Source organism: Rhinoderma darwinii, chromosome 3 (genome assembly GCF_050947455.1).
Source record: "Rhinoderma darwinii isolate aRhiDar2 chromosome 3, aRhiDar2.hap1, whole genome shotgun sequence".
Lineage (NCBI taxonomy): Eukaryota > Metazoa > Chordata > Amphibia > Anura > Rhinodermatidae > Rhinoderma > Rhinoderma darwinii.
The window spans coordinates 414,513,753-414,530,761 of NC_134689.1; the positions used below are offsets into that span (position 1 = coordinate 414,513,753).

The 17,009-nt window shown below is 38.3% G+C and overlaps 12 non-coding genes across 12 annotated transcripts; 10 read left to right on the plus strand and 2 right to left on the minus strand.

Moving 5' to 3' along the window:
- Nucleotides 1–636: 636 nt before the first annotated feature.
- Nucleotides 637–709, minus strand: TRNAM-CAU (transfer RNA methionine (anticodon CAU)). Its single transcript has one exon. It is a non-coding gene; the product is annotated as a tRNA-Met (tRNA).
- A 111-nt stretch (nucleotides 710–820) lies between these two features.
- TRNAE-UUC (transfer RNA glutamic acid (anticodon UUC)) lies at nucleotides 821–892 on the plus strand. Its single transcript has one exon. It is a non-coding gene; the product is annotated as a tRNA-Glu (tRNA).
- Nucleotides 893–1,361: 469 nt separating this feature from the next.
- Nucleotides 1,362–1,434, minus strand: TRNAM-CAU (transfer RNA methionine (anticodon CAU)). The gene has a single exon. It is a non-coding gene; the product is annotated as a tRNA-Met (tRNA).
- An 836-nt stretch (nucleotides 1,435–2,270) lies between these two features.
- Nucleotides 2,271–2,342, plus strand: TRNAE-UUC (transfer RNA glutamic acid (anticodon UUC)). The gene has a single exon. It is a non-coding gene; the product is annotated as a tRNA-Glu (tRNA).
- A 653-nt stretch (nucleotides 2,343–2,995) lies between these two features.
- Nucleotides 2,996–3,067, plus strand: TRNAE-UUC (transfer RNA glutamic acid (anticodon UUC)). Its single transcript has one exon. It is a non-coding gene; the product is annotated as a tRNA-Glu (tRNA).
- Nucleotides 3,068–3,720: 653 nt separating this feature from the next.
- On the plus strand, nucleotides 3,721–3,792 carry TRNAE-UUC (transfer RNA glutamic acid (anticodon UUC)). Its single transcript has one exon. It is a non-coding gene; the product is annotated as a tRNA-Glu (tRNA).
- A 2,104-nt stretch (nucleotides 3,793–5,896) lies between these two features.
- Nucleotides 5,897–5,968, plus strand: TRNAE-UUC (transfer RNA glutamic acid (anticodon UUC)). The gene has a single exon. It is a non-coding gene; the product is annotated as a tRNA-Glu (tRNA).
- Nucleotides 5,969–6,621: 653 nt separating this feature from the next.
- TRNAE-UUC (transfer RNA glutamic acid (anticodon UUC)) lies at nucleotides 6,622–6,693 on the plus strand. The gene has a single exon. It is a non-coding gene; the product is annotated as a tRNA-Glu (tRNA).
- Nucleotides 6,694–7,346: 653 nt separating this feature from the next.
- On the plus strand, nucleotides 7,347–7,418 carry TRNAE-UUC (transfer RNA glutamic acid (anticodon UUC)). Its single transcript has one exon. It is a non-coding gene; the product is annotated as a tRNA-Glu (tRNA).
- Nucleotides 7,419–13,150: 5,732 nt separating this feature from the next.
- Nucleotides 13,151–13,222, plus strand: TRNAE-UUC (transfer RNA glutamic acid (anticodon UUC)). The gene has a single exon. It is a non-coding gene; the product is annotated as a tRNA-Glu (tRNA).
- Nucleotides 13,223–16,164: 2,942 nt separating this feature from the next.
- TRNAE-UUC (transfer RNA glutamic acid (anticodon UUC)) lies at nucleotides 16,165–16,236 on the plus strand. The gene has a single exon. It is a non-coding gene; the product is annotated as a tRNA-Glu (tRNA).
- Nucleotides 16,237–16,889: 653 nt separating this feature from the next.
- On the plus strand, nucleotides 16,890–16,961 carry TRNAE-UUC (transfer RNA glutamic acid (anticodon UUC)). Its single transcript has one exon. It is a non-coding gene; the product is annotated as a tRNA-Glu (tRNA).
- Nucleotides 16,962–17,009: the final 48 nt, after the last annotated feature.

The window sequence follows — 17,009 nt, forward strand, 5'->3', positions numbered from 1 at the left end:
GTAGACAAGCTCAAAGCGGCAAAATGAAAAAATATATATACATTTTCTTAATTCCCACTTTTTCTTAGTCCATGACTCATTATACTTAATAACTGCTCCCATATGGTCTAGCGATTAGAATTCCTGGTTTTCACCCAGGTGGCCCGGGTTCGACTCCCGGTATGGGAAAAAACCTTTTACTAGTCTTGCACTTTCAAAGGTTGAGCGTTATAGGATAAAAGTGCTCTTTGTGGCCATAAATTCTAACTTATCTTTGTTTACCCATTCCTCCTCTTTTCACCAGATCCTATTTGAGCTTGAAAACTCAAATAATTCCTATTGTTCCCTTCTCACTCCAAGTCAACAACCCCTTTATCCTGTCAGTTTGGCTAATTTTCATTTTTTAATTAACTAGTTTCGCCAATAAATAAGAAACCATCAGACTATTTCACCCAATCTGATTGGGACTTTGCTTTAATATTGTTTCTTTTTAGGCAAGATCCTATTTTGGATTTAAAGCTCAAATCATTCCCATCTCTTCTACTCACTCAAAAATGACAAGGAAATCAACAACACTTTCCTCATATATTAAAAACGTTTCGGCAGAAAAACCCGATTTCCTGCATGAATGGAGGAAGACAAAAACTCACTGAACAGTGCCTCGTGTGAGGATCGAACTCACGACCTTCAGATTATGAGACTGACACGCTTCCTACTGCGCTAACGAGGCAACCACCAGATGTTTGTAGACAAGCTCAAAGCGGCAAAATGAAAAAATATATATACATTTTCTTTATTCCCACTTTTTCTTAGTCCATGACTCATTATACTTAATAACTGCTCCCATATGGTCTAGCGGTTAGGATTCCTGGTTTTCACCCAGGTGGCCCGGGTTCGACTCCCGGTATGGGAAAAAACCTTTTACTAGTCTTGCACTTTCAAAGGTTGAGCGTTATAGGATAAAAGTGCTCTTTGTGGCCATAAATTCTAACTTATCTTTGTTTACCCATTCCTCCTCTTTTCACCAGATCCTATTTGAGCTTGAAAACTCAAATAATTCCTATTGTTCCCTTCTCACTCCAAGTCAACAACCCCTTTATCCTGTCAGTTTGGCTAATTTTCCTTTTTTTAATGAACTAGTTTCGCCAATAAATAAGAAACCATCAGACTATTTCACCCAATCTGATTGGGACTTTGCTTTAATATTGTTTCTTTTTAGGCAAGATCCTATTTTGGATTTAAAGCTCAAATCATTCCCATCTCTTCTACTCACTCAAAAATGACAAGGAAATCAACAACACTTTCCTCATATATTAAAAACGTTTCGGCAGAAAAACCCGATTTCCTGCATGAATGGAGGAAGACAAAAACTCACTGAACAGTGCCTCGTGTGAGGATCGAACTCACAACCTTCAGATTATGAGACTGACACGCTTCCTACTGCGCTAACGAGGCAACCACCAGATGTTTGTAGACAAGCTCAAAGCGGCAAAATGAAAAAATATATATACATTTTCTTTATTCCCACTTTTTCTTAGTCCATGACTCATTATACTTAATAACTGCTCCCATATGGTCTAGCGATTAGAATTCCTGGTTTTCACCCAGGTGGCCCGGGTTCGACTCCCGGTATGGGAAAAAACCTTTTACTAGTCTTGCACTTTCAAAGGTTGAGCGTTATAGGATAAAAGTGCTCTTTGTGGCCATAAATTCTAACTTATCTTTGTTTACCCATTCCTCCTCTTTTCACCAGATCCTATTTGAGCTTGAAAACTCAAATAATTCCTATTGTTCCCTTCTCACTCCAAGTCAACAACCCCTTTATCCTGTCAGTTTGGCTAATTTTCCTTTTTTTAATGAACTAGTTTCGCCAATAAATAAGAAACCATCAGACTATTTCACCCAATCTGATTGGGACTTTGCTTTAATATTGTTTCTTTTTAGGCAAGATCCTATTTTGGATTTAAAGCTCAAATCATTCCCATCTCTTCTACTCACTCAAAAATGACAAGGAAATCAACAACACTTTCCTCATATATTAAAAACGTTTCGGCAGAAAAACCCGATTTCCTGCATGAATGGAGGAAGACAAAAACTCACTGAACAGTGCCTCGTGTGAGGATCAAACTCACGACCTTCAGATTATGAGACTGACACGCTTCCTACTGCGCTAACGAGGCAACCACCAGATGTTTGTAGACAAGCTCAAAGCGGCAAAATGAAAAAATATATATACATTTTCTTTATTCCCACTTTTTCTTAGTCCATGACTCATTATACTTAATAACTGCTCCCATATGGTCTAGCGGTTAGGATTCCTGGTTTTCACCCAGGTGGCCCGGGTTCGACTCCCGGTATGGGAAAAAACCTTTTACTAGTCTTGCACTTTCAAAGGTTGAGCGTTATAGGATAAAAGTGCTCTTTGTGGCCATAAATTCTAACTTATCTTTGTTTACCCATTCCTCCTCTTTTCACCAGATCCTATTTGAGCTTGAAAACTCAAATAATTCCTATTGTTCCCTTCTCACTCCAAGTCAACAACCCCTTTATCCTGTCAGTTTGGCTAATTTTCCTTTTTTTAATGAACTAGTTTCACCAATAAATAAGAAACCATCAGACTATTTCACCCAATCTGATTGGGACTTTGCTTTAATATTGTTTCTTTTTAGGCAAGATCCTATTTTGGATTTAAAGCTCAAATCATTCCCATCTCTTCTACTCACTCAAAAATGACAAGGAAATCAACAACACTTTCCTCATATATTAAAAACGTTTCGGCAGAAAAACCCGATTTCCTGCATGAATGGAGGAAGACAAAAACTCACTGAACAGTGCCTCGTGTGAGGATCGAACTCACGACCTTCAGATTATGAGACTGACAGGCTTCCTACTGCGCTAACGAGGCAACCACCAGATGTTTGTAGACAAGCTCAAAGCGGCAAAATGAAAAAATATATATACATTTTCTTTATTCCCACTTTTTCTTAGTCCATGACTCATTATACTTAATAACTGCTCCCATATGGTCTAGCGGTTAAGATTCCTGGTTTTCACCCAGGTGGCCCGGGTTCGACTCCCGGTATGGGAAAAAACCTTTTACTAGTCTTGCACTTTCAAAGGTTGAGCGTTATAGGATAAAAGTGCTCTTTGTGGCCATAAATTCTATTTTATCTTTGTTTACCCATTCCTCCTCTTTTCACCAGATCCTATTTGAGCTTGAAAACTCAAATAATTCCTATTGTTCCCTTCTCACTCCAAGTCAACAACCCCTTTATCATGTCAGTTTGGCTAATTTTCCTTTTTTTAATGAACTAGTTTCACCAATAAATAAGAAACCATCAGACTATTTCACCCAATCTGATTGGGACTTTGCTTTAATATTGTTTCTTTTTAGGCAAGATCCTATTTTGGATTTAAAGCTCAAATCATTCCCATCTCTTCTACTCACTCAAAAATGACAAGGAAATCAACAACACTTTCCTCATATATTAAAAACGTTTCGGCAGAAAAACCCGATTTCCTGCATGAATGGAGGAAGACAAAAACTCACTGAACAGTGCCTCGTGTGAGGATCGAACTCACGACCTTCAGATTATGAGACTGACAGGCTTCCTACTGCGCTAACGAGGCAACCACCAGATGTTTGTAGACAAGCTCAAAGCGGCAAAATGAAAAAATATATATACATTTTCTTTATTCCCACTTTTTCTTAGTCCATGACTCATTATACTTAATAACTGCTCCCATATGGTCTAGCGGTTAAGATTCCTGGTTTTCACCCAGGTGGCCCGGGTTCGACTCCCGGTATGGGAAAAAACCTTTTACTAGTCTTGCACTTTCAAAGGTTGAGCGTTATAGGATAAAAGTGCTCTTTGTGGCCATAAATTCTATTTTATCTTTGTTTACCCATTCCTCCTCTTTTCACCAGATCCTATTTGAGCTTGAAAACTCAAATAATTCCTATTGTTCCCTTCTCACTCCAAGTCAACAACCCCTTTATCATGTCAGTTTGGCTAATTTTCCTTTTTTTAATGAACTAGTTTCGCCAATAAATAAGAAACCATCAGACTATTTCACCCAATCTGATTGGGACTTTGCTTTAATATTGTTTCTTTTTAGGCAAGATCCTATTTTGGATTTAAAGCTCAAATCATTCCCATCTCTTCTACTCACTCAAAAATGACAAGGAAATCAACAACACTTTCCTCATATATTAAAAATGTTTCGGCAGAAAAACCCGATTTCCTGCATGAATGGAGGAAGACAAAAACTCACTGAACAGTGCCTCGTGTGAGGATCGAACTCACGACCTTCAGATTATTAGACTGACACGCTTCCTACTGCACTAACGAGGCAACCACCAGATGTTTGTAAACAATCTCAAAGCGGCAAAATGAAAAAATATATATACATTTTCTTTATTCCCACTTTTTCTTAGTCCATGACTCATTACACTAAATAACTGCTTCCATATGGTCTAGCGGTTAGGATTCCTGGTTTTCACCCAGGTGGCCCGGGTTTGACTCCCGGTATGGGAAAAAAACCTTTTACTAGTCTTGCACATTCAAAGGTTGAGCGTTATAGGATAAAAGTGCTCTTTGTGGCCATAAATTCTAACTTATCTTTGTTTACCCATTCCTCCTCTTTTCACCAGATCCTATTTGAGCTTGAAAACTCAAATAATTCCTATTGTTCCCTTCTCACTCCAAGTCAACAACCCCTTTATCCTGTCAGTTTGGCTAATTTTCCTTTTTTTAATGAACTAGTTCCGCCAATAAATAAGAAACCATCAGACTATTTCACCCAATCTGATTGGGACTTTGCTTTAATATTGTTTCTTTTTAGGCAAGATCCTATTTTGGATTTAAAGCTCAAATCATTCCCATCTCTTCTACTCACTCAAAAATGACAAGGAAATCAACAACACTTTCCTCATATATTAAAAACGTTTCGGCAGAAAAACCCGATTTCCTGCATGAATGGAGGAAGACAAAAACTCACTGAACGGTGCCTCGTCTGAGGATCGAACTCACGACCTTCAGATTATTAGACTGACACGCTTCCTACTGCACTAACGAGGCAACCACCAGATGTTTGTAAACAATCTCAAAGCGGCAAAATGAAAAAATATATATAAATTTTCTTTATTCCCACTTTTTCTTAGTCCATGACTCATTACACTAAATAACTGCTCCCATATGGTCTAGCGGTTAGGATTCCTGGTTTTCACCCATGTTGCCCGGGTTCGACTCCCGGTATGTGAAAGAACCTTTTACTAGTCTTGCACTTTCAAAGGTTGAGCGTTATAGGATAAAAGTGCTCTTTGTGGCCATAAATTCTAACTTATCTTTGTTTACCCATTCCTCCTCTTTTCACCAGATCCTATTTGAGCTTGAAAACTCAAATAATTCCTATTGTTCCCTTCTCACTCCAAGTCAACAACCCCTTTATCCTGTCAGTTTGGCTAATTTTCCTTTTTTTAATGAACTAGTTTCGCCAATAAATAAGAAACCATCAGACTATTTCACCCAATCTGATTGGGACTTTGCTTTAATATTGTTTCTTTTTAGGCAAGATCCTATTTTGGATTTAAAGCTCAAATCATTCCCATCTCTTCTACTCACTCAAAAATGACAAGGAAATCAACAACACTTTCCTCATATATTAAAAACGTTTCGGCAGAAAAACCCGATTTCCTGCATGAATGGAGGAAGACAAAAACTCACTGAACGGTGCCTCGTCTGAGGATCGAACTCACGACCTTCAGATTATTAGACTGACACGCTTCCTACTGCACTAACGAGGCAACCACCAGATGTTTGTAAACAATCTCAAAGCGGCAAAATGAAAAAATATATATACATTTTCTTTATTCCCACTTTTTCTTAGTCCATGACTCATTATACTTAATAACTGCTCCCATATGGTCTAGCGGTTAAGATTCCTGGTTTTCACCCAGGTGGCCCGGGTTCGACTCCCGGTATGGGAAAAAACCTTTTACTAGTCTTGCACTTTCAAAGGTTGAGCGTTATAGGATAAAAGTGCTCTTTGTGGCCATAAATTCTATTTTATCTTTGTTTACCCATTCCTCCTCTTTTCACCAGATCCTATTTGAGCTTGAAAACTCAAATAATTCCTATTGTTCCCTTCTCACTCCAAGTCAACAACCCCTTTATCATGTCAGTTTGGCTAATTTTCCTTTTTTTAATGAACTAGTTTCACCAATAAATAAGAAACCATCAGACTATTTCACCCAATCTGATTGGGACTTTGCTTTAATATTGTTTCTTTTTAGGCAAGATCCTATTTTGGATTTAAAGCTCAAATCATTCCCATCTCTTCTACTCACTCAAAAATGACAAGGAAATCAACAACACTTTCCTCATATATTAAAAACGTTTCGGCAGAAAAACCCGATTTCCTGCATGAATGGAGGAAGACAAAAACTCACTGAACAGTGCCTCGTGTGAGGATCGAACTCACGACCTTCAGATTATGAGACTGACAGGCTTCCTACTGCGCTAACGAGGCAACCACCAGATGTTTGTAGACAAGCTCAAAGCGGCAAAATGAAAAAATATATATACATTTTCTTTATTCCCACTTTTTCTTAGTCCATGACTCATTATACTTAATAACTGCTCCCATATGGTCTAGCGGTTAGGATTCCTGGTTTTCACCCAGGTGGCCCGGGTTCGACTCCCGGTATGGGAAAAAACCTTTTACTAGTCTTGCACTTTCAAAGGTTGAGCGTTATAGGATAAAAGTGCTCTTTGTGGCCATAAATTCTATTTTATCTTTGTTTACCCATTCCTCCTCTTTTCACCAGATCCTATTTGAGCTTGAAAACTCAAATAATTCCTATTGTTCCCTTCTCACTCCAAGTCAACAACCCCTTTATCATGTCAGTTTGGCTAATTTTCCTTTTTTTAATGAACTAGTTTCACCAATAAATAAGAAACCATCAGACTATTTCACCCAATCTGATTGGGACTTTGCTTTAATATTGTTTCTTTTTAGGCAAGATCCTATTTTGGATTTAAAGCTCAAATCATTCCCATCTCTTCTACTCACTCAAAAATGACAAGGAAATCAACAACACTTTCCTCATATATTAAAAACGTTTCGGCAGAAAAACCCGATTTCCTGCATGAATGGAGGAAGACAAAAACTCACTGAACAGTGCCTCGTGTGAGGATCGAACTCACGACCTTCAGATTATGAGACTGACAGGCTTCCTACTGCGCTAACGAGGCAACCACCAGATGTTTGTAGACAAGCTCAAAGCGGCAAAATGAAAAAATATATATACATTTTCTTTATTCCCACTTTTTCTTAGTCCATGACTCATTATACTTAATAACTGCTCCCATATGGTCTAGCGGTTAAGATTCCTGGTTTTCACCCAGGTGGCCCGGGTTCGACTCCCGGTATGGGAAAAAACCTTTTACTAGTCTTGCACTTTCAAAGGTTGAGCGTTATAGGATAAAAGTGCTCTTTGTGGCCATAAATTCTATTTTATCTTTGTTTACCCATTCCTCCTCTTTTCACCAGATCCTATTTGAGCTTGAAAACTCAAATAATTCCTATTGTTCCCTTCTCACTCCAAGTCAACAACCCCTTTATCATGTCAGTTTGGCTAATTTTCCTTTTTTTAATGAACTAGTTTCGCCAATAAATAAGAAACCATCAGACTATTTCACCCAATCTGATTGGGACTTTGCTTTAATATTGTTTCTTTTTAGGCAAGATCCTATTTTGGATTTAAAGCTCAAATCATTCCCATCTCTTCTACTCACTCAAAAATGACAAGGAAATCAACAACACTTTCCTCATATATTAAAAATGTTTCGGCAGAAAAACCCGATTTCCTGCATGAATGGAGGAAGACAAAAACTCACTGAACAGTGCCTCGTGTGAGGATCGAACTCACGACCTTCAGATTATTAGACTGACACGCTTCCTACTGCACTAACGAGGCAACCACCAGATGTTTGTAAACAATCTCAAAGCGGCAAAATGAAAAAATATATATACATTTTCTTTATTCCCACTTTTTCTTAGTCCATGACTCATTACACTAAATAACTGCTTCCATATGGTCTAGCGGTTAGGATTCCTGGTTTTCACCCAGGTGGCCCGGGTTTGACTCCCGGTATGGGAAAAAAACCTTTTACTAGTCTTGCACATTCAAAGGTTGAGCGTTATAGGATAAAAGTGCTCTTTGTGGCCATAAATTCTAACTTATCTTTGTTTACCCATTCCTCCTCTTTTCACCAGATCCTATTTGAGCTTGAAAACTCAAATAATTCCTATTGTTCCCTTCTCACTCCAAGTCAACAACCCCTTTATCCTGTCAGTTTGGCTAATTTTCCTTTTTTTAATGAACTAGTTCCGCCAATAAATAAGAAACCATCAGACTATTTCACCCAATCTGATTGGGACTTTGCTTTAATATTGTTTCTTTTTAGGCAAGATCCTATTTTGGATTTAAAGCTCAAATCATTCCCATCTCTTCTACTCACTCAAAAATGACAAGGAAATCAACAACACTTTCCTCATATATTAAAAACGTTTCGGCAGAAAAACCCGATTTCCTGCATGAATGGAGGAAGACAAAAACTCACTGAACGGTGCCTCGTCTGAGGATCGAACTCACGACCTTCAGATTATTAGACTGACACGCTTCCTACTGCACTAACGAGGCAACCACCAGATGTTTGTAAACAATCTCAAAGCGGCAAAATGAAAAAATATATATAAATTTTCTTTATTCCCACTTTTTCTTAGTCCATGACTCATTACACTAAATAACTGCTCCCATATGGTCTAGCGGTTAGGATTCCTGGTTTTCACCCATGTTGCCCGGGTTCGACTCCCGGTATGTGAAAGAACCTTTTACTAGTCTTGCACTTTCAAAGGTTGAGCGTTATAGGATAAAAGTGCTCTTTGTGGCCATAAATTCTAACTTATCTTTGTTTACCCATTCCTCCTCTTTTCACCAGATCCTATTTGAGCTTGAAAACTCAAATAATTCCTATTGTTCCCTTCTCACTCCAAGTCAACAACCCCTTTATCCTGTCAGTTTGGCTAATTTTCCTTTTTTTAATGAACTAGTTTCGCCAATAAATAAGAAACCATCAGACTATTTCACCCAATCTGATTGGGACTTTGCTTTAATATTGTTTCTTTTTAGGCAAGATCCTATTTTGGATTTAAAGCTCAAATCATTCCCATCTCTTCTACTCACTCAAAAATGACAAGGAAATCAACAACACTTTCCTCATATATTAAAAACGTTTCGGCAGAAAAACCCGATTTCCTGCATGAATGGAGGAAGACAAAAACTCACTGAACAGTGCCTCGTGTGTGGATCGAACTCACGACCTTCAGATTATTAGACTGACACGCTTCCTACTGCGCTAACGAGGCAACCACCAGATGTTTGTAAACAAGCTCAAAGCGGCAAAATGAAAAAAAAATATATATATTTTCTTTATTCCCACTTTTTCATAGTCCATGACTCATTTTACTTAATAACTGCTCCCATATGGTCTAGCGTTTAGGATTCCTGGTTTTCACCCAGGTGGCCCGGGTTCGACTCCTGGTATGGGAAAAAACCTTTTACTAGTCTTGCACTTTCAAAGGTTGAGCGTTATAGGATAAAAGTGCTCTTTGTGGCCATAAATTCTAATTTATCTTTGTTTACCCATTCCTCCTCTTTTCACCAGATCCTATTTGAGCTTGAAAACTCAAATAATTCCTATTGTTCCCTTCTCACTCCAAGTCAACAACCCCTTTATCCTGTCAGTTTGGCTAATTTTCCTTTTTTTAATGAACTAGTTCCGCCAATAAATAAGAAACCATCAGACTATTTCACCCAATCTGATTGGGACTTTGCTTTAATATTGTTTCTTTTTAGGCAAGATCCTATTTTGGATTTAAAGCTCAAATCATTCCCATCTCTTCTACTCACTCAAAAATGACAAGGAAATCAACAACACTTTCCTCATATATTAAAAACGTTTCGGCAGAAAAACCCGATTTCCTGCATGAATGGAGGAAGACAAAAACTCACTGAACAGTGCCTCGTGTGAGGATCGAACTCACGACCTTCAGATTATGATACTGACACGCTTCCTACTGCGCTAACTAGGCAACCACCAGATGTTTGTAGACAAGCTCAAAGCGGCAAAATGAAAAAATATATATACATTTTCTTTATTCCCACTTTTTCTTAGTCCATGACTCATTATACTTAGTAACTGCTTCCATATGGTCTAGCGGTTAGGATTCCTGGTTTTCACCCAGGTGGCCCGGGTTCGACTCCTGGTATGGGAAAAAACCTTTTACTAGTCTTGCACTTTCAAAGGTTGAGCGTTATAGGATAAAAGTGCTCTTTGTGGCCATAAATTCTAATTTATCTTTGTTTACCCATTCCTCCTCTTTTCACCAGATCCTATTTGAGCTTGAAAACTCAAATAATTCCTATTGTTCCCTTCTCACTCCAAGTCAACAACCCCTTTATCCTGTCAGTTTGGCTAATTTTCCTTTTTTTAATGAACTAGTTCCGCCAATAAATAAGAAACCATCAGACTATTTCACCCAATCTGATTGGGACTTTGCTTTAATATTGTTTCTTTTTAGGCAAGATCCTATTTTGGATTTAAAGCTCAAATCATTCCCATCTCTTCTACTCACTCAAAAATGACAAGGAAATCAACAACACTTTCCTCATATATTAAAAACGTTTCGGCAGAAAAACCCGATTTCCTGCATGAATGGAGGAAGACAAAAACTCACTGAACAGTGCCTCGTGTGAGGATCGAACTCACGACCTTCAGATTATTAGACTGACACGCTTCCTACTGCGCTAACGAGGCAACCACCAGATGTTTGTAAACAAGCTCAAAGCGGCAAAATGAAAAAAAAATATATATATTTTCTTTATTCCCACTTTTTCATAGTCCATGACTCATTTTACTTAATAACTGCTCCCATATGGTCTAGCGTTTAGGATTCCTGGTTTTCACCCAGGTGGCCCGGGTTCGACTCCTGGTATGGGAAAAAACCTTTTACTAGTCTTGCACTTTCAAAGGTTGAGCGTTATAGGATAAAAGTGCTCTTTGTGGCCATAAATTCTAATTTATCTTTGTTTACCCATTCCTCCTCTTTTCACCAGATCCTATTTGAGCTTGAAAACTCAAATAATTCCTATTGTTCCCTTCTCACTCCAAGTCAACAACCCCTTTATCCTGTCAGTTTGGCTAATTTTCCTTTTTTTAATGAACTAGTTCCGCCAATAAATAAGAAACCATCAGACTATTTCACCCAATCTGATTGGGACTTTGCTTTAATATTGTTTCTTTTTAGGCAAGATCCTATTTTGGATTTAAAGCTCAAATCATTCCCATCTCTTCTACTCACTCAAAAATGACAAGGAAATCAACAACACTTTCCTCATATATTAAAAACGTTTCGGCAGAAAAACCCGATTTCCTGCATGAATGGAGGAAGACAAAAACTCACTGAACAGTGCCTCGTGTGAGGATCGAACTCACGACCTTCAGATTATGATACTGACACGCTTCCTACTGCGCTAACTAGGCAACCACCAGATGTTTGTAGACAAGCTCAAAGCGGCAAAATGAAAAAATATATATACATTTTCTTTATTCCCACTTTTTCTTAGTCCATGACTCATTATACTTAGTAACTGCTTCCATATGGTCTAGCGGTTAGGATTCCTGGTTTTCACCCAGGTGGCACGGGTTCGACTCCCGGTATGGGAAAAAACCTTTTACTAGTCTTGCACTTTCAAAGGTTGAGCGTTATAGGATAAAAGTGCTCTTTGTGGCCATAAATTCTAACTTATCTTTGTTTACCCATTCCTCCTCTTTTCACCAGATCCTATTTGAGCTTGAAAACTCAAATAATTCCTATTGTTCCCTTCTCACTCCAAGTCAACAACCCCTTTATCCTGTCAGTTTGGCTAATTTTCCTTTTTTTAATGAACTAGTTCCGCCAATAAATAAGAAACCATCAGACTATTTCACCCAATCTGATTGGGACTTTGCTTTAATATTGTTTCTTTTTAGGCAAGATCCTATTTTGGATTTAAAGCTCAAATCATTCCCATCTCTTCTACTCACTCAAAAATGACAAGGAAATCAACAACACTTTCCTCATATATTAAAAACGTTTCGGCAGAAAAACCCGATTTCCTGCATGAATGGAGGAAGACAAAAACTCACTGAACAGTGCCTCGTGTGTGGATCGAACTCACGACCTTCAGATTATTAGACTGACACGCTTCCTACTGCGCTAACGAGGCAACCACCAGATGTTTGTAGACAAGCTCAAAGCGGCAAAATGAAAAAAATATATATATATTTTCTAAATTCCCACTTTTTCTTAGTCCATGACTCATTAAACTTAATAACTGCTCCCATATGGTCTAGCGGTTAGGATTCCTGGTTTTCACCCAGGTGGCCCGGTTTCAACTCCCGGTATGGGAAAAAACCTTTTACTAGTCTTGCACTTTCAAAGGTTGAGCGTTATAGGATAAATGTGCTCTTTGTGGCCATAAATTCTAAATTATCTTTGTTTACCCATTCCTCCTCTTTTCACCAGATCCTATTTGAGCTTGAAAACTCAAATAATTCCTATTGTTCCCTTCTCACTCCAAGTCAACAACCCTTTTATCCTGTCAGTTTGGCTAATTTTCCTTTTTTTAATGAACTAGTTTCGCCAATAAATAAGAAACCATCAGACTATTTCACCCAATCTGATTGGGACTTTGCTTTAATATTGTTTCTTTTTAGGCAAGATCCTATTTTGGATTTAAAGCTCAAATCATTCCCATCTCTTCTACTCACTCAAAAATGACAAGGAAATCAACAACACTTTCCTCATATATTAAAAATGTTTCGGCAGAAAAACCCGATTTCCTGCATGAATGGAGGAAGACAAAAACTCACTGAACAGTGCCTCGTGTGAGGATCGAACTCACGACCTTCAGATTATTAGACTGACACGCTTCCTACTGCACTAACGAGGCAACCACCAGATGTTTGTAAACAATCTCAAAGCGGCAAAATGAAAAAATATATATACATTTTCTTTATTCCCACTTTTTCTTAGTCCATGACTCATTACACTAAATAACTGCTTCCATATGGTCTAGCGGTTAGGATTCCTGGTTTTCACCCAGGTGGCCCGGGTTCGACTCCCGGTATGGGAAAAAACCTTTTACTAGTCTTGCACTTTCAAAGGTTGAGCGTTATAGGATAAAAGTGCTCTTTGTGGCCATAAATTCTAACTTATCTTTGTTTACCCATTCCTCCTCTTTTCACCAGATCCTATTTGAGCTTGAAAACTCAAATAATTCCTATTGTTCCCTTCTCACTCCAAGTCAACAACCCCTTTATCCTGTCAGTTTGGCTAATTTTCCTTTTTTTAATGAACTAGTTTCGCCAATAAATAAGAAACCATCAGACTATTTCACCCAATCTGATTGGGACTTTGCTTTAATATTGTTTCTTTTTAGGCAAGATCCTATTTTGGATTTAAAGCTCAAATCATTCCCATCTCTTCTACTCACTCAAAAATGACAAGGAAATCAACAACACTTTCCTCATATATTAAAAATGTTTCGGCAGAAAAACCCGATTTCCTGCATGAATGGAGGAAGACAAAAACTCACTGAACAGTGCCTCGTGTGTGGATCGAACTCACGACCTTCAGATTATTAGACTGACACGCTTCCTACTGCGCTAACGAGGCAACCACCAGATGTTTGTAGACAAGCTCAAAGCGGCAAAATGAAAAAAATATATATATATTTTCTAAATTCCCACTTTTTCTTAGTCCATGACTCATTTTACTTAATAACTGCTCCCATATGGTCTAGCGGTTAGGATTCCTGGTTTTCACCCAGGTGGCCCGGTTTCAACTCCCGGTATGGGAAAAAACCTTTTACTAGTCTTGCACTTTCAAAGGTTGAGCGTTATAGGATAAATGTGCTCTTTGTGGCCATAAATTCTAAATTATCTTTGTTTACCCATTCCTCCTCTTTTCACCAGATCCTATTTGAGCTTGAAAACTCAAATAATTCCTATTGTTCCCTTCTCACTCCAAGTCAACAACCCCTTTATCCTGTCAGTTTGGCTAATTTTCCTTTTTTTAATGAACTAGTTTCGCCAATAAATAAGAAACCATCAGACTATTTCACCCAATCTGATTGGGACTTTGCTTTAATATTGTTTCTTTTTAGGCAAGATCCTATTTTGGATTTAAAGCTCAAATCATTCCCATCTCTTCTACTCACTCAAAAATGACAAGGAAATCAACAACACTTTCCTCATATATTAAAAATGTTTCGGCAGAAAAACCCGATTTCCTGCATGAATGGAGGAAGACAAAAACTCACTGAACAGTGCCTCGTGTGAGGATCGAACTCACGACCTTCAGATTATTAGACTGACACGCTTCCTACTGCACTAACGAGGCAACCACCAGATGTTTGTAAACAATCTCAAAGCGGCAAAATGAAAAAATATATATACATTTTCTTTATTCCCACTTTTTCTTAGTCCATGACTCATTACACTAAATAACTGCTTCCATATGGTCTAGCGGTTAGGATTCCTGGTTTTCACCCGGGTGGCACGGGTTCGACTCCCGGTATGTAAAAGAGCCTTTTACTAGTCTTGCACTTTCAAAGGTTGAGCGTTATAGGATAAAAGTGCTCTTTGTGGCCATAAATTCTAACTTATCTTTGTTTACCCATTCCTCCTCTTTTCACCAGATCCTATTTGAGCTTGAAAACTCAAATAATTCCTATTGTTCCCTTCTCACTCCAAGTCAACAACCCCTTTATCCTGTCAGTTTGGCTAATTTTCCTTTTTTTAATGAACTAGTTCCGCCAATAAATAAGAAACCATCAGACTATTTCACCCAATCTGATTGGGACTTTGCTTTAATATTGTTTCTTTTTAGGCAAGATCCTATTTTGGATTTAAAGCTCAAATCATTCCCATCTCTTCTACTCACTCAAAAATGACAAGGAAATCAACAACACTTTCCTCATATATTAAAAACGTTTCGGCAGAAAAACCCGATTTCCTGCATGAATGGAGGAAGACAAAAACTCACTGAACAGTGCCTCGTGTGAGGATCGAACTCACGACCTTCAGATTATGATACTGACACGCTTCCTACTGCGCTAACTAGGCAACCACCAGATGTTTGTAGACAAGCTCAAAGCGGCAAAATGAAAAAATATATATACATTTTCTTTATTCCCACTTTTTCTTAGTCCATGACTCATTACACTAAATAAATGCTCCCATATGGTCTAGCGGTTAGGATTCCTGGTTTTCACCCATGTTGCCCGGGTTCGACTCCCGGTATGTAAAAGAGCCTTTTACTAGTCTTGCACTTTCAAAGGTTGAGCGTTATAGGATAAAAGTGCTCTTTGTGGCCATAAATTCTAACTTATCTTTGTTTACCCATTCCTCCTCTTTTCACCAGATCCTATTTGAGCTTGAAAACTCAAATAATTCCAATTGTTCCCTTCTCACTCCAAGTCAACAACCCCTTTATCCTGTCAGTTTGGCTAATTTTCCTTTTTTTAATGAACTAGTTTCGCCAATAAATAAGAAACCATCAGACTATTTCACCCAATCTGATTGGGACTTTGCTTTAATATTGTTTCTTTTTAGGCAAGATCCTATTTTGGATTTAAAGCTCAAATCATTCCCATCTCTTCTACTCACTCAAAAATGACAAGGAAATCAACAACACTTTCCTCATATATTAAAAACGTTTCGGCAGAAAAACCCGATTTCCTGCATGAATGGAGGAAGACAAAAACTCACTGAACAGTGCCTCGTGTGAGGATCGAACTCACGACCTTCAGATTATGAGACAGACACGCTTCCTACTGCGCTAACCCGATTTCCTGCATGAATGGAGGAAGACAAAAACTCACTGAACAGTGCCTCGTGTGAGGATCGAACTCACGACCTTCAGATTATTAGACTGACACGCTTCCTACTGCACTAACGAGGCAACCACCAGATGTTTGTAAACAATCTCAAAGCGGCAAAATGAAAAAATATATATACATTTTCTTTATTCCCACTTTTTCTTAGTCCATGACTCATTACACTAAATAACTGCTTCCATATGGTCTAGCGGTTAGGATTCCTGGTTTTCACCCAGGTGGCCCGGGTTCGACTCCCGGTATGGGAAAAAACTTTTTACTAGTCTTGCACTTTCAAAGGTTGAGCGTTATAGGATAAATGTGCTCTTTGTGGCCATAAATTCTAACTTATCTTTGTTTACCCATTCCTCCTCTTTTCACCAGATCCTATTTGAGCTTGAAAACTCAAATAATTCCTATTGTTCCCTTCTCACTCCAAGTCAACAACCCCTTTATCCTGTCAGTTTGGCTAATTTTCCTTTTTTTAATGAACTAGTTCCGCCAATAAATAAGAAACCATCAGACTATTTCACCCAATCTGATTGGGACTTTGCTTTAATATTGTTTCTTTTTAGGCAAGATCCTATTTTGGATTTAAAGCTCAAATCATTCCCATCTCTTCTACTCACTCAAAAATGACAAGGAAATCAACAACACTTTCCTCATATATTAAAAACGTTTCGGCAGAAAAACCCGATTTCCTGCATGAATGGAGGAAGACAAAAACTCACTGAACAGTGCCTCGTGTGAGGATCGAACTCACGACCTTCAGATTATTAGACTGACACGCTTCCTACTGCACTAACGAGGCAACCACCAGATGTTTGTAAACAATCTCAAAGCGGCAAAATGAAAAAATATATATACATTTTCTTTATTCCCACTTTTTCTTAGTCCATGACTCATTACACTAAATAACTGCTTCCATATGGTCTAGCGGTTAGGATTCCTGGTTTTCACCCAGGTGGCCCGGGTTCGACTCCCGGTATGGGAAAAAACCTTTTACTAGTCTTGCACTTTCAAAGGTTGAGCGTTATAGGAT